Source organism: Drosophila kikkawai, chromosome 3L (genome assembly GCF_030179895.1).
Source record: "Drosophila kikkawai strain 14028-0561.14 chromosome 3L, DkikHiC1v2, whole genome shotgun sequence".
NCBI classification, from domain to species: domain Eukaryota; kingdom Metazoa; phylum Arthropoda; class Insecta; order Diptera; family Drosophilidae; genus Drosophila; species Drosophila kikkawai.
Window position 1 is genome coordinate 1,508,387 of NC_091730.1, and position 16,321 is coordinate 1,524,707.

Genomic DNA, 16,321 nt, shown 5'->3' on the forward strand with positions numbered 1-16,321 from the left:
TGTGCTGGTATCCTCCCCCTCGATGTTACACCCTCCCTGATTTCCCAGCTTTCCTGCTTTTCCCAGCTTTACTGCTGCCACTGCAGACTGCAGTCAGCCAATGCTACTACTGAAAATGTCCAACAAAAGCTTAAAAACATTTAAAAAGGATTTATAGACATTTGGGGAATATGCTACGAGGCAGCCAGCATTCAAAGCAAGCCATTCCCAGGATCCAGGATCATACTCAACACACAGACAAGTACACAGAAGAAAAATAAAAAAGAAAAACTAATAATAAGGTAAATTTAAATGTTTTAAATAAATTAAATTCACAAGAAAAATCAATAAAATCTGTATATTTCTACAAGCCCCTTTTCATTTCATTTCAATTCTGAATTTTCTTTATTTTTTCTCCCAGTGTAGACTCCCCTACTAGCTACACGAAAGTCATTTAGCCAGTCAGTTGGCCGAAAACAATAACAATTTTCAAGCTCAAAATCTAATTCATGATTTCATTACCCGGTCTGGGTTGAGGGTTGAGTTTGAGAGAGTGGCCAGAAAATCATTTCCTGTTTAGCACTCCATGCCCAGCCAGGGGAGGCGGTAATTGGCCACGCCCCTCGCCCAGAGCAACCCAAACCGTGTAGTTGTCTTTTTTTACGGCTTCTGAGCAGCAGCATCACGATAACAATTGAAAGTGTCACCCGACTATCGATGGAATGAAAAGCCATTAGGGGAAATTACCCAACTTGACTTTGACTTTGGTCCTTCGTTAAATGGCACATTAACGAAAAATTTAGTGGCTTCTAAAGAAGAAGGGGAAAGGGGAAAAGACTCTGAGACAAAGGCCAAATTGTCTATGAAGTCATCAAAGTGCCTGCTAATCACATTGCTCATACGCACCGTAAGCCGAGCCGAAAGAGAGAGAGACCAAGCGAAGCTCGCTTTGATTCAGTGTAAATTGAATTGGCTTTTGAGGTGGGCCATTAAATTTGATTACAGCTCAGAGAGTGTGGCCCTAGAAACCCGACTCTGCTCTGTTCGGTAGCTAAATTTGATTTTATTTATTTTACAAGCAAGCTTCTGGCCTGCCACTTCCCTTTTTCACACCTTTGAGCCATCATATCTAGCCGGAAAAATATATTATTTGTTTCTTGAGCCAAGAGCCAAGCTGGCTTATGCATTCAAACACATTTCCCATTTCCATGTCGTCGTGCATCTGACTGGGCAAATTGTCAAGTCAACATGACAGGCATTGGGATTGGAATTTGAAAAGTGCCAGCATTTAAAAAGAATTTGTATATAAATTTGTGTATAAATTGTATGCGTGTCTCTCCGAGTGCCGTGTTAAATATTCAAAATCTAATTTCCAGCCAGTCGCAAGTTTCCCATTCAGTAATTTTTATAAGCTTTTTCAGCAGGAGCAGCAGCAAATGCTAAAATCGCTGTCCCCTCAAATCGCATGCCTGTCAGCGCGGGTGACAAGCCGAAAACAGAAAAATACAAGAAATAAAGCTCAGATATTACAGAATATATATATGCGTATTCCGCTAAATAAAATGTCAACGGTGGGCTATTTAGAGCGCGAGCTGTAAACTGAGCAAGATTTATGTCTGAGGGACAAGAAATAAAATTAACAATTCCTGTGTTCTTTCACAAATGCAAAATCAAAGCAGAGGAAGCTCCACCTGCCCCCGACATGGGCCATCGTATCAAGTCCAGAAGCAGATCCTGGCTAACATGGAATAGCCATTAAGCTCTGGAGGAACTGCAGTCTTTTTGGCCCCCGAAAAATATGAGTGACATCGATGAGTGGACAAACGATTCATCCTTCTAGGTAATGGACAGATTAAGGAAGGTCTTCTGGGTCGTCAGGAGGTTTAGGTAGGAAGGGTTTGAATATGAAAAATATAACACAACTTTAAATTATTAATTTTTAGAGGTGTTTGTTCAGGTATTTTGTTTTACGCTAAGAGTTTCACCTAACTTAAAAGCAGCTGAAATGCCACAATGTGTTGACTTATGACAAAAACCCATTGCTCTCTATTAAAAAGTGACTTCTTTCAGACCAAGAAAAAACCTTGTTTTTCTGTATTCTATACTTTTTTCTTACCTTTTTTGCACCTGGCATATATAAACTCCTATCAGTTCCTTCTCTCTAAGCTCTCTTATACCCTTGTCTAGATTTTTCTCGTCTCTTTTTGAACAGACTAAAAATATGCCACGCAGTAATGACACTTAAGTATGACCAGCTGCTGGTCTGGTCCTTCAAGTGTGACCAACTTGATAATAAAAATCTGACAAAACATTCCCGGATTGATTTGTGGATTCATTATGGCAACAGAAGAGCCGTAAAACCGCAATGCCAGAGAGTACTCCTCCACTTTGGTTCCTGCGACACATTTTCTATTGTTCAAGTTTTGGTTTTTTCTATGCTCCTCTGAACGATTTTCCGCCCCCCGCCCCCCTCCATTTTCTTCTTTCTCTGCGGTGTTCTACTTTTTGGCTTTTTCCTAGTGTTGAGTTCTCTTTTCATGGCTTCACTGCCTTTTCTCCAGCTTGCTGCTTCTTTAGAGTTTTTTCTTGTTTCTTTTTATTCTTGGGGTTTTTCTTTTTTTGACATAAATTTGAAACTTTTGCAGTTTTTATTGTACGCCAGACTCGTTGGCAGTAATGGATTTCAAATAGAGTTACTCATGGGTAAAATGCCTCATACTTTGGGGTATTAGCAAATCTGCTCAGACGAGTCTACACTCTACCCCCCGTAGCCCGTATTAATATGTGTGTGACTTGGCATTGTTTTTCTGTTTTTCTGTTGCATACTCCTCTAAAAGCCTCAAGTTATTTGTTGCAATGTGCCCTCTGCTAATGCACATTTTATTGAAATAAATTCCGTGCCCGCGGTTGTTGCGCTGATCCACTGGCACTTTGGTGTTTTGTGGCTGCTTTTAGCCGATTTTATGGCCCTAAAAGGAGACCGAGAGCGTTGGTGGGGTGCCGGCGTTGATTTGCTACCCGCCTGCGGTTGCCACAACTCGGCGCTGCCCCGGGGCCAGTTTATAGCCCTGGCTTAACCTCCCAGCCAGGTTCAGCTTCCCAGCTTCCCAGCTTGTCCAGCCTGCAAGCTGGCAAACTGGCAGCCCACGGCGCTCCACTTAAGAATGCAAATGATATTTACGTTTGCTCGCTTTCTTGCCGGGCCCGGCTTGTGTTTGGAGCGGAGTGTGCTCCTCCTGCTTAAGTGCAAAGTTAAACGACGCCCAGCAAGTGCAGGCAGTGCGGAAAAGTCCCAGGAAAAAGGGGGAAAGCAGACTTGCATTTTTAATTACACTCGGCACATTGGAAGCACATTGGAAGAGATAAGGAACACTTGGGGAAAAGAAGATATTTTTTTAATATTTTTTAGATATTACTAAACATATTTTTAATGTTTAGATATTTAGTTTTAAATATGATTATTACAGTTCTAAGCTATTTTCTAGATAAAGGATATTTTTTAGTATTTTTTAGATATTTATAAATATTTTTAGTGTTGAGAAAATTAGTGATTAGCTGGCTTACATCAATAGTAAACTACAATCCAGATAAAGGATATTTTTCCTTATATAAATGTTACGTTATTCGCTTTATTTAACTAACTTTCATCACTAAAACTTGTAAGTTGTATTTCCACTAAGAATTTAGAAATAATACCCACTTGAAGCTCAACTTTCTCCACCTAAAAGAACCCTGTTTTTGTGCTAGTGTAGAATCGGTTTATGAACGTGTTCCGGTTAGCAGAACCATTCGCATTTGGCCAAGATTTCTTCACCCCAAAAACTGATGCGAATGATGCTGCAATTGTGGTGCTGGTGGCCACCGGAACACGGTCATATATCTCTCACTCTCTCTTGGCCCTATATATGGGCCACACTTCCGCAGAATGCCAGAACGCCAAGTTGGCGCATTTTAATGGCTTCGTCTTGGCACACACACACACACCCTGCTGCACCCTGGAATAGGGGCTGCATTTCAGTGTCATGCTGGCATTTAATTTCACTCACTGCAAAAATGTTTTATGTCTTGGCCAAACACTTGGGCCCCCTTCCCGTACCCCCCGATTTTGGAGGAAAGGAGAAAGGAGCCAGTTTTATGCGCTGCACGACAATTTAGCAGCTGGTGTTTTGCATTTGCTGCTGTGTACATTTCTCCTTTCTTTTCTCCAGGGGGTTTGTAGCCTTTCTCTGTTTTCTCTGTGTTTCCCTTTTTTTTTGGGGGCATAGTGAAAGTGAAAAACGTTACACATACAGGTGCAAATTTTATGCGCACACTTCGCACCTTGCCGCGTCGTGTGTGTTGCTACTTTAAATGTTGGCGGCCAAAGGGTCCACGGATGGATGCATCCTGACGGGCGAGAGGTCTGGGCAAAGTGGGCCAAGAGCCGGCAAAGTGTTGCGAAATCACAGCACAAAAGAATTCAATCAGCAGTGCTTAGCTGGGCGCCATTCCAGCACAGCTCCACCTGCAGCTGCGGTTAACAGGCCAAGCGTAATATAAACTTGAGCTGAAAAGCAACCTGGGTGAAAAGTGTGTGCATGTGTGCGAGTCCTGGTATTTATTTTTGCATTTTAAGCTGCACCGGAAATGCACACAAAACCCAACCAGTCGCTCACACACACACATGCCCGCCCAGAGCTGGTCCCTATTTTAAGCCGGCAAACAAAGGTGTCAAAGTGTAAAAGCCGCCAACAGCTTCGATTTGTTTTGGTCTCTCTCCCCAGCAACTGTTTATTTTATATTTTGCCAAGTAAAAGAGTAAAAGATTTTGCAATAAAATGTAAGCTTTAAGAGTCAAGGATCGTTGAAAGCGAGTGAGAAAATCAATGGAAAAGCTTAGGGTCTTTTTATTTATTTTATTGCCAAGTTACTATTTCTTTAGAAAGGTTTAAATTGTAAAGGTAAATAAAACGAAAAGTGTAGACATTTTATTAAATTGAATTTGTATAGAAAACAGTTTCCTTTAATATTATTTCAGGCGTCAAGTTAGGGAACTAAAAGTATATCTAGAGCTCTCCTTATTATTTGCTTTTCTTAACTTCTCTCCTTAATTAAAAACAAAGCTGGGTGGCCCTCTAAAACAATCAAGTAAGTGAAAAAAAGCTCTGACCACTCTTAACTTAATTTGGAAATTCATTAAATTTTAATATGCGGCAACGGCAGTTCATTTGTCAAGCGAAACCAATTTGCAATTTGTATTTATTTTGCCTTAATGAAGCGAGGAGCGAGCTTTCCTCCAAACTGATAAACAAATATGAGAGCCGCAACAGCTGTGGGTATACCCAGACCCCCAAAAGAATTTTGGGGACGACACAATCCCAGTCACAACTCTGAGTTCGAGTTGGAGCTACCTTGTTTCGGTTGGGAGAAAAACTTGCCCTCAGCTAAGGCCAAATTATGGTTTCGCCTTTGGTTTGTTTTTGAGCAAAAATTTTCCACAACATTTTTTTGGGGCTCCTCTGCTACCTACTAATTTTGTGCGATACAAAAGCAAAATGTATGTAATTTCCCTGGAGCAAAATTGACATAAGCAAACGTAAAAACGCCAACAGGCATATATGACAAAAAAGGGGACGAGTGGGTGGGTGGGTGAGTGGGCGAGGGGCTGGCAACATGGCTTCAATCATTATTCATCATCCATCAACGTTGCGAATTTTCCTTTCCTTTTATTATATACATATCTTCCTTTCTTCGGCCCTTTCCCCCCCCAAAGTCCCGTTTTTGGCAGGCAAATGTGCAAGTAAAAATTGCCAGAAAAGAGGAGTGAAAAAAATAAATGAAAATTGTTGCCGCCGGGGCACTTTTGCAGGGCGGCGACGACGACTAATTCGGGAACGGAGTATAAATTATCATCATGGAAAACAAGTGGAAAATGTCATTTATCATATTTTCGGTGCAGCCAAAAGGCGACAGTTGTGGCAACAAAGGCCCCGGCTTGTCAGCTCTAGTGGACTATGAACACAACAGCAGAACCTCACCCCCTGGGCCCTTTATACCACGCACAATCACAGCAAACATACTTAGTTGCCCACCACAGTTGTCCATATGGATATATCAGTCAGGCATTAATTCATTATTTCCCCGAAAACGGAAAAGTTGAATGAGAAATGAGTGATTTTCCGACGTTTCTAGCCTGTCAGAGACTTCAAGGAAGTCTTAAGAAAGCTAGGAAAAATGTAAATATCAAGTAAATTATATTTTAAAATATTTAAAAATATAATTAGGCAAGTAAAGAGAATATTTAATATAATAAAAACTTATAAGAAACCTATTTCTGTCAGAGTTTCAACCAGTTTTTCCTTTTTCTATAGAAAAATATTGTTGAGTTTGATGTTGATAACAATTTACAAGGTTTTCATGTGCAATTTTTATATCCTTCCAAGGTATTATAATTGTAGTCTAGCTCTTCCTCTTCTTCTTATTATTATTTGTATTTTTTTTTTGTGGGCCACAGTTAATTTCTATTTTATTTGATGAAGATATTTTTCCTGCTTTAGATTTTTCTTTGCCTTTTTTTTTGCTTTTCTCAGACTTCAAAGAAGAATTGATCGGTGGGGCCAGAGGGCGGCCTGGCGAACTTCATTAACATTTTTATGATGCGCCTTGGCAACCGCAAATGTGACCAGAGTTCGCGGAAGGAAGATCTCCTTCCCTGGCCAGGACACTTTAAGGAGCTGCTGTGAGCTGCCGCAGCAGCCTTGGCGCATTTTTCGCGCTCGCCATTATGATGATTTTTTATCTAACTGTTTTTTTGTTTTTATGTGTTGTCTTGGCCCCATGATGAGCCAGGAGCTGGGGCTTTTAGAACAATGAGGCAGTGTCCTTCGCCTGCTTTCGGGCCACCTGAGCCATGAGCCATGAGCCATCCAGTGGGCTACGAGCCATGACCAAAACAAAGCCATTACACTTATTTGTTGTCTATGCTGCGCTCTCTCTAGTAATTTACACAATAAACATTGACAAAGGAGCCGTCGTCCCCTCTCAAATGAAGCGAGTCCTGTAGACTACACCAAGCCAGAGGGTCGTTCAGTTTTCATCTTGGATGCCTCCTTGGTTGGTTTAAAGAAAAGGCTGTGTGATACCCTGAACACTAGACACATGCACAGAGAGATGGGGGTTTATTTTTAGGAATATAAGAATATTAATTTGATTTTATGGAATATTATAAAGTTAAAAAATATAGTTGGCCTTCTTAAGAGATTTTAAATTGATTTTAGAATCTATTTTCTTAAGCTTTAATAGGTTTTAAGATTATTTCTTAAAGTTGAAGCAATTTCTTTGGATTTTTAAAGAAGGCATTTTTCTGATATTTCTTATATCTCTTACATTTTCTCAGAGTGTCTCATATATGGCTATTTGTTTCGTTGGAGCATCTAACAATGCCCGTCCTCACCTTGGTCTCAAGTTCTCAGTGGCTGCAGCTATCCGAGACTTGACTTCACTTCAATTTCTCCATGTTTGCCGTTCGCTTTATTTTCTTATAGCTCGCTTTGAGCAAGGACCCTCCTTGACAGCCTCCCCAACACCCACCCCCCTTCGACATCTTGCTAAGCGTTTTCGACTGCAATCACGACTTTTCCGCAGCTTTCGAGTGCCATTTTTTACGCTCCTTCTGGCTCCTTGCTCTTTTCCCTCCAAGGCTGGGAAAAATGCAGCATGACAATGTAGATCCTTGGGGGGGAGGTGACTTCCGCGGGTTAAGAATGCAGAGTGGGTTTTTTTTTGGGAGGGGTGTCGATTTACTGCCTGCAGATTGCCGGCAAGTGTCAATTGTCTTTGGGAAAAGCAGAAAAGGGCCAGAAGGAAGTCGAGCGTGTGAGTCAGTCGAAGGAGAGCCACAAAGGTGGCTGGGATGAACTTGACTCCGGTCTTGACTGGCCCAAAAGACCAGGAAGGATCGTAAAATCTTTAAGCTGAAGGCAGTAAAAATGTCGAAAAATTAAGTTACTGCTGGGAAATTGAAATAGATCTATTTTCAAAGGTTTAAGTGAGGTAAAATTATTATTTCAAGTCCGAGAAATAGGATTATCTTTATCCTAAAATCCAAAGTAATGTTTCTTTCCTGAAATGATCTTAACTCTCTGTTTGTCCCTTAGCGGGTGACCTGTAATCCTATCAAAAGCTAACTACACACCTCGTTGATTGCATTAGGCCCTCCCAATTACCATTAGTCCAGCTCTCTCTCTCTCTCTATCTCCTGGTTTCATATTTAATTAGTGACCTCAAAGTTGACCCTGTAACCTCCATTAGCCAAATCCTGCGGCAGGCTGCGGTTGAACTGCTTCGCATCTCGCTCAATATTTCAATTTCGCGCTACACTTTGTCTGGCAATTCAATGGCCTCGCATCGTGCCCTGAAACTGGCCAATAGAGGTGGCTATCCAATGGTTAACTTGACTATTTTAGAGTCATGAAAATATAGTTAAATTTTAAATTCATTTTATAACAAAAGAAACTTAAAACAAGGCCAAAAATATGGGCAAAATATACAGAAAATACAAGATACTTTCAAGGCAAAAACTTAGACTAAAAATTTACTGTCTCTGAAGTCATAATTAAGTTCTTGTTTTTTATTATATAATTTTTTAATATTTATTTTTAACCAACTTCATCTTCTATTTCTTTATTCCTAGGTACACTTTGCAGCTGTCATCACTGCTGACCAGTTAGGAAAATCACCAACCAGCTGCAAACGGGCCAGTGAGTTGCCGGAGGTCGTGGTGGCATCCGGCATATGTGAGGGTCCAGTGCCTCCTACTCTCTCATCCTCCTAGCTGCCATATCGTGGCATGGCATGCCTCAGATGCCGAGGCATACGGTTTGCAAAAAAAAAAAATATATAGTATAAATGCCAATAGTTTTTGCCGAACGCCGTGGGGCCCAAAGCAAAGCATTTTTTAGCGCCAAAACCTCAAAACATCAAAAAGCAAACACGCTGGGGTATCCGTGAGGGGAATGAGGCAGCCTGGATGGAACAGGAGCAGCATATTGGCCACTGTGACCGCGACCAGGACTTTGGCATTTGGGTGAAGGTTGCACACACACAGGGGGGCAGCAGGGTTGGCGATAAATTTGTGCATGCCGCGCATAGATTTCCAACCTATTCCGCAACCATGAAGGGAATGTGTGCTGCCTTTGTAGTTCACTTCACGTTTTTTTTTTATGGTAAATTTTCATTTTTATTTTGGTGTTTTTCACGGCGGCTTCTGTGGGTTGAAAAACGGCTCAAAGAGTGCTGGCTGATTAACTTTATGAGCTACGTGCGGCTTTTAATGGCCAGCAATGCCGCGTGTGTCCTTATCGACCCCGCGGATGTCTCAAGTGTAACATTGCGAGCACTTTAAATTTATGCAGGACACCGATGCACCAGCGCCTCGACTCTTTTGCTCGACTTTATTTTATTTTATTTGCATTAATCACGTCGCCGGGGCGACGCTATTGAAAAATATATTTGCCTGCTGGGAAATTTCTCGCTCTCGCTCGCTGAGCACAGCACAAAATGCACAAGGACGAAGTGTGTTTCGCGTCCTTCTTACTGCGACCTGCATCCAGCATCCAGCATCCAGCATCCTGCGTTCTGCGTCCTGCGTCCTGCGATCTGGCAACTGCATACGGCTGAAGCTCGCTTTGGCTGTTAATGTGAAAACGATGGCAGCAGGTTTTTTGGCTGCCAAAAGAAGTGCCAAAGAAAAATTGCAGAAAAATATACGGATATACTTACCTACCTGTACATATATACAGTTGATTCAGCAGTTTGTATATAAATATGTGCACAAGGAATAAAATTTCTTTAAAATTTTGTTATAAAAAAAAAGTAAGAAAATATTTTGAATTTTTAAAAATATTTTCTTTAAGGTTCTAAGCAAGGTAGAGCTCTTTCTTCCAAAGTAAAAGCCAACATAACTCTAAAACTATTTTTATCAATTTTATAAACAATGAAACTCTTAACTTAAAATCTAAATACATATTTTCCTCTGTGCAGGTATTCGCACTTGCACTTTGTATTGTAAGGATTTCCCTTCCGTAAGCTGCAAATATTGTAGCAACATTTTTATTGAGGTTTTGTCTGTTTGCACAACAAAGGCAAAGGGGGGAAAGTATTTCTTTTTCTTTATGGCAAAAGGAGCAGGAGGAGGAGGTGGTGGAGTTGCCTTGTATAATTTCAATGTAAAATTGCAGCAGCAATGGTACTTTCGTGGCGGTTGGAGAAAAGCAAATGCATTGAGGCGCAGATACACAAAAGCCACCGTGGCGTATGCGCAATTATTTAAAAAGAATAAAAATAAGTAAAAACTGTGGTGGCTCCTTCCCTCAGATTGAGGCTGTGCAATGCGAAGATAGAGCTCTTGAGCCCAGAACAAAATTCCCTTCAAGTTGTATTCGAACAAATTCGAATTTAATGCAATCGATTTTATTTTTAAGAATATTTTCGGAGGTAAAATTTAGGTTGACATGAAAATCTATTGTGGATTTTGGTTGAAAATAGATAAGGAGGCATTTATAAAATTATTTTAAAGAGAAAATAGATACTGAGGAATTTTTAAAATAATTTTAAACATTATAAATATATAAAAATAAATTAAGAAATGCAAATATCATAGCAATAACTTCCCCACATTCTCAGGGATATATATATTTTAAAATCTAAATAAAAAACTGAATATTTAACATTTAAAAACAGCTTAAGAGTCACACATAAGGCTTGAGCCTGGCAACAATCCTTTCAATCCTCTTTTCTCCTGTGAGAAGGATTAAATGTCATTGAAAAGGCGATGAAAGAATATTCTAAAGTCAAGGCGGCTTAAGAATCCACACCCAGCAATCTAGCAATCCAGCAATCTCTCCAGCGGCGTCAAATCTCCTCCGACAGCTAATATGCCCTGTCATATTAATATCCAAAAAGTGAACAAAAAGAAAATTGCCAGATATGTGAAAATCTTTTGTGTGTGTTGGCAGGCAGCGTTAAATCCCTTCCCTCTCACACAGACACACATGTGCATTTTAATTTGTTTCATATTGCAACGTTTTGTTTAAATGCAGCGCGCTTTGTTCTTGGCCCTCTTGTTGTTTGGCTTTTTGTGTTTGTTGTTCGGCTCTTGCCGGCGTTTTATGAAAATTCAATTGTCGAGGGGGAAAATAGAGAGAGAGAGAGAGAGAGCTGAAACTGAATCAGAAAATAGAGTACAGAGAACGGGGAACGGGGAACAGAAACAGCGACATTGGCGGAATCGGCAGCGTCTCTGCATATTTGGTTGAAATCGTTGCCTTTCACTGTTTGCCATTTCAATTATGTGCAACGCGGCGTATGCACAATGTTGTAATGAAATGGGCACACATTTTCCCCATCCGCTTTCCCCCATTTCCCAGGCGTAACGCATAAATATTTTGGCCAGCAATAGCCGACGGGGCCCAATTGGGCAAAGAGTTGCCATTTTTCTCTTCTCCGCTGTTTTTTTTTTTTGAGTCCACTTGGACTCTGTTATTTAAAAAGGCATTTCGGCGTCGCAACAGTTACAGCTGTTTCTGCATAGTGTTAAAAGTTCATGCATATTTATGGTGTCATTCATATTAAAAAAAACGAGCTCCGAGTTGGAGTTCGAGCAGGGAAACGCATTTAAACGGCCTCCTGCAACGGGGTAACTGCCTTTGCCAGGACCCTGGAACTGACCAAAAGACCAGTTCAAATGCGGCTTGAATTAAAACAGTTTGCATTTGGAAATTTTCAATCGTCTCACTTACATTTGCTGATCTTCGAAAACAATAAACAAATGGTTATGGTGCTGGCATTTTAGCATTTTTAAGGTTGTTTATATTTTATTTTAAACTGTATAATGCTGTAAAAGTTCTAAAAGAAAACAATAAATTTCAGTAAATTTTAAATTATTATAATTTCAGTCAGAAGCTTGGAAAGTTGTCCTATAGGGACTACCTTTTTTCGATTTTTTAAAAATTTTAGAATGGGTTACATTGTTTTTTAGCAAGCTGCCTAGTTTATGGCTCTTTTTTATGGTTCTTCCTTACCTTGGCGTTTTAAAATAATTTTTAAATTTTAAATGCTTATTAACCCTATCTCCCTTTTCTTTCATTACAATTATTTATGGCATCACTGCTGTGACCCCAACAAATTAAATGCAGCTCTTTCTCTCTCTCTGTAAAGTCTTTTGTTGACCATGGCTCTTTGCCTTTGGTTTGTCTTCCCCGTGCATCATAGGGCTTATTTTTGCAAAAGTTGCCTTTGGCTATTTGCAAAGTTCGCAGCAAGTTGGGGGTGCAGTGAGCATCCGATCCCCAGTCACATCCACCATTAGCAGCTACTTTTCAATGTGGTTAGCTGGCAAACAAAGCGTTGCACATTTGCGCAGATAAAGTTCTGGCTCAATACGAGGAGGAAAAGGGGAAACTGTGGAAAATAGTTAAAAATATGTAAAAGTATTTCGAATTTTTCCTTTCTCCTATTTTTTTGCCTTATTTTATTTACCAAAAAGTTCGGATGAAATGCACAACAAAAGTTGCCCCTGGAAAACTCCCCACATAGTAAAAGTTAATTGCATGTGTATTTCTGTGAGTGTGAGTGTGTGTGTGTGGAAACTAACTTTTTAGGTAAGTTTAAAAAGCGGTAAGAGAGGGGGTAGTAGGAGGTACTCGGCAATAATTAAACACACATTTTATGCTGCTAATGAAACATTAGTTGTTTACATTTAATTTGCTATTTAGCACCCAAAAAGAGGACTCCGCCTGCATCAGTCGATGACGAAAAGAAAACTTCACCTGGCGTCCAGTTATTCAGGTTTTTGTGGAGCTTTTCTCAAAAGTACACAGGGGAAAAAACTTAATTGGTTTCATTGGAGGCCAAATTACAAATAAAGAATGAAATATAATAAAGTTAGCTAATTTCTTAAAAGTCTTCATAGTGTTTTGCTTAATAAATATAATTTTAAATATTTTTCAAATAAAAATAAAAATAAACCCTACATAGTTAGCAAGTAGTTTTAAAATTATTTTGGAATTAATATAATACTCACAAAAATTATAGAAACTCATATTTAATTTACAACCTACTTAATATTATAAATAGAACCAATATCTATAGAATTTTTACAACAAAATATTATTTAAATTAAACTCACCATCTTAAAGATAAATAATAAATTTTAAATAATCAATTTATTTTCTAGTTTCAACAAAATATCTACAGCCTAGAGCAACGATTATTATTATTTTTTGTTTGGCAATCAACTGCGCTTCATTGCCTTTGGCTGGCGTTCGGCCTTTTTGCCTTTGATTTGTTGATTTTCCAAAACGGGTGAAAAGAGAGATTTATGAACACACTAGAACTCAGGACTCAGGACTCGGACTCTGAATAAAGTTGCTTGTATTTGGGCCAACAAAAGCCGCTTATATATGCAAAATTTTCCAGCTTACACACGGAAAAGTTGCTTCGGCTACCAGCTTAGGTTTGTAATTTATTGGCTTGATAAAAACAAATGAAGAAATAACAAGAAATTCTACAATAAAACCAGGCAGCCAGCAAATATGCATTGTGCAAATTTGACTATGTGCAAAATCGTTGCAAAATTGAAATGGTTATAGGTAGATATTCATATGTATGTGGGGAAGAATATACTACAATGGTAGACAGCAAAATGTAAGCTTTAATTTTAACAATTAAAATGGTTAAAGTTAACTATTTAAAATTCAAGAGATTTTAATTCATATAAAAAAAGGGATTAATTTGTATTATTTAGAAGGGAAAAAACTGTTAAATAATACTCCCTAAAAATAGAAATAAAATTGATTAAAGTTGTATTAAAATTTAAGAGAATTTACTGCGATTCTTACTCTGAAATAATGCTTCCTTAAAAATATAGACATTAATTTAAATTTAAAAAAAAACCAAGGCTATAAATTATTCCATTAAAAACCTACCTTGATTACCATTATCTCAGCCTTAACTATATGTATCTTTTGCCAGCTTTTTCTTTCATTTGACACACTTTTCCCCCTTGGAAACTGTGAAATCTTTCATTTACTTTGATTTGCTGCCAATATCTCTCAATCATCTCAAGGCTGAAGGGGGTTGGGGGCAGGCGGCAGGGGTAACCTCAGCTCTGAGGTTTTGTAATTTATGAACTTCCGGCACTGCACAGTGACTCACATTTCGACATTGCACATTAGTTACCGTCCTTGGCAACATTTTTTGGCGAATTGCATGCAGCGATGCGTAAATTTCACTTATGAGCATGAGCATGTGTGCTGGCTGTGGTTTTCTGAGGCAGGAAGAAGGATATTTCCACCCAAAAAATATTAAAAACGGCAAATCAAAGTGCTACTCTATGCCTGCCTACATATTTTCGGGCAAATGTTTGCGGTTGGGAACGATCCTTTTGCCGGATTACTTTCATGTGGCTGCAGTATGTAACTCCTCCTCCTGCTGGTCCTTCTCAAATAAAATGGAAAGCCTGCTCACACACACCGTTTCAATATTACAGAAAATTTTAATGGATTTTCACATATTTTTTCAGGCAAAGCTATTATTTTTCACTATTTAGAGCTTACAAAAAACCGCGAGGCTAATTGAAACTGTCAAAAGTGACAGGTGGATTAGTAAATTAAATAATTCATAGAGCCAGCGGCAGAATCAATACAAAATTGATAGTAACTGGCAGACATGTGCTTTAATTTAAGGTATCTGTAATTATTTATAATAATACAATTACCATTAAATGGTTAATAAGGAAATAGAGAGCACTATACGTTTTTTTAGGGGTCAGCATTTAGCATTGCCCCGTGCAGAGTTTATGAATTTTCCAATAACAGAGTTATGAATTTGTTTGTTGCAACTTTTGGGGGGGGAAAACTTATCAAAAACTTTCACGTTCATCATTTGCAAATATTACGAGTTTCCATGCGAGACGCAAACACGCACTTTGGATTCGGAAAATAAGAAATTCTTTCCCTAGGAAGAGCGAGGGACAGGGCATTATATTTTTGATTGCGAGTGCGTGGCGCATATGACAAAGAGTCCTTGCCTTTGTTATATCCTTTGAGGATCCCCCCCGCTGACAGTTGCGAGAAATGCGTTGTGATTTCTGGCCATTACCATTACCCAAAGCAGCCACGCTTATCTTGGCCAGGATGCAAAGAGCCATGCCGAGATATGAGTCTCCTTCCACGAAGATAGGATATCTCATGACGACGACGACGACGGGCAACTTCCCCGGGATTGACAAAATAAATAAATATGAAAATTTACGGCACAACTTTGGTATATGTATATTTTTTTGTTGTTTTCCCCTTTCTGTGTGGCTTGTGGCTTTTAACTTTTGCCCACAGAATTTATTGAAAAATCGATTGCGGCATTAAATGCGCTGCTGCCGAACTGCTGCCTACTGTCGCCCCCTAAAATCCTTTCTGGCTTTTCGGCAAATCATCTCGGCTTGCAGCTGGAAAAGCTGGCGCGTGACTCTGTCGATGTTCGCTGGAAACTCCTGCTGGAAAATTTATGCAAAGCGCTGTCAGATACTTAAAGTAAAGCCAAAGCTGCTGCAAGTTTCCCGGGCGCTGCTCAGCTCCTTGAAAGTTGTTTGGTCGGCGGAGGTAAGGAATTGCGTTGTCCTGATGATGGGTAATAAAGGGATTTGCATAAAGTCAAGCTGGGAAATACACTGGAAAATGGGTTTATTTCTTCGAAATATTTGTTACTGAAGAAGGAAATTATTAGGCCACACATAAGACTCTATATTAGACAAGAATTTAAGCTGGGAAATTAATTTGTAAAAGTTTTGATGACAAATTAAGCTAGGAAATTAATTTTTAAAAGCCTTAAAGATGCATTTTAATTATAAATAATTTTTAAAATATTTATTAGTTCGTTAAGAATTCATAAAATAAATTAAATAGATTGTGGGAGTATTTACTTTGTTAAAATATAATTTCTCAATATCAAAAACCTCCCCAGGCATCCGCCTTAAGCCTTTCTAATTGACCTTAAATTGCATTTAATTTGTTTTCTCTCTATTTTATTACAAATTACCAAAGCCCCCAAAGCAGTTGGCAACAAACCAAACAAAAAGGCTAACAAACAATGTGCAAATTAGGCCACAAAAACACGCAAAGCGGCAAACAAACAAACACAGAGAAGAGGAGAAGGTGGTGACACAAAAAACGCTAAGCCGCAATTGGAATGAACGAAAAAAAAAACGAATTCAAATACGAACTGAAATCAAATCAAATAACGCGCTAATTCCCGGCAAAGCTGATTCCGCCGCAAATTTAGCCAAATTAAAATAATGGCAAGACATTTA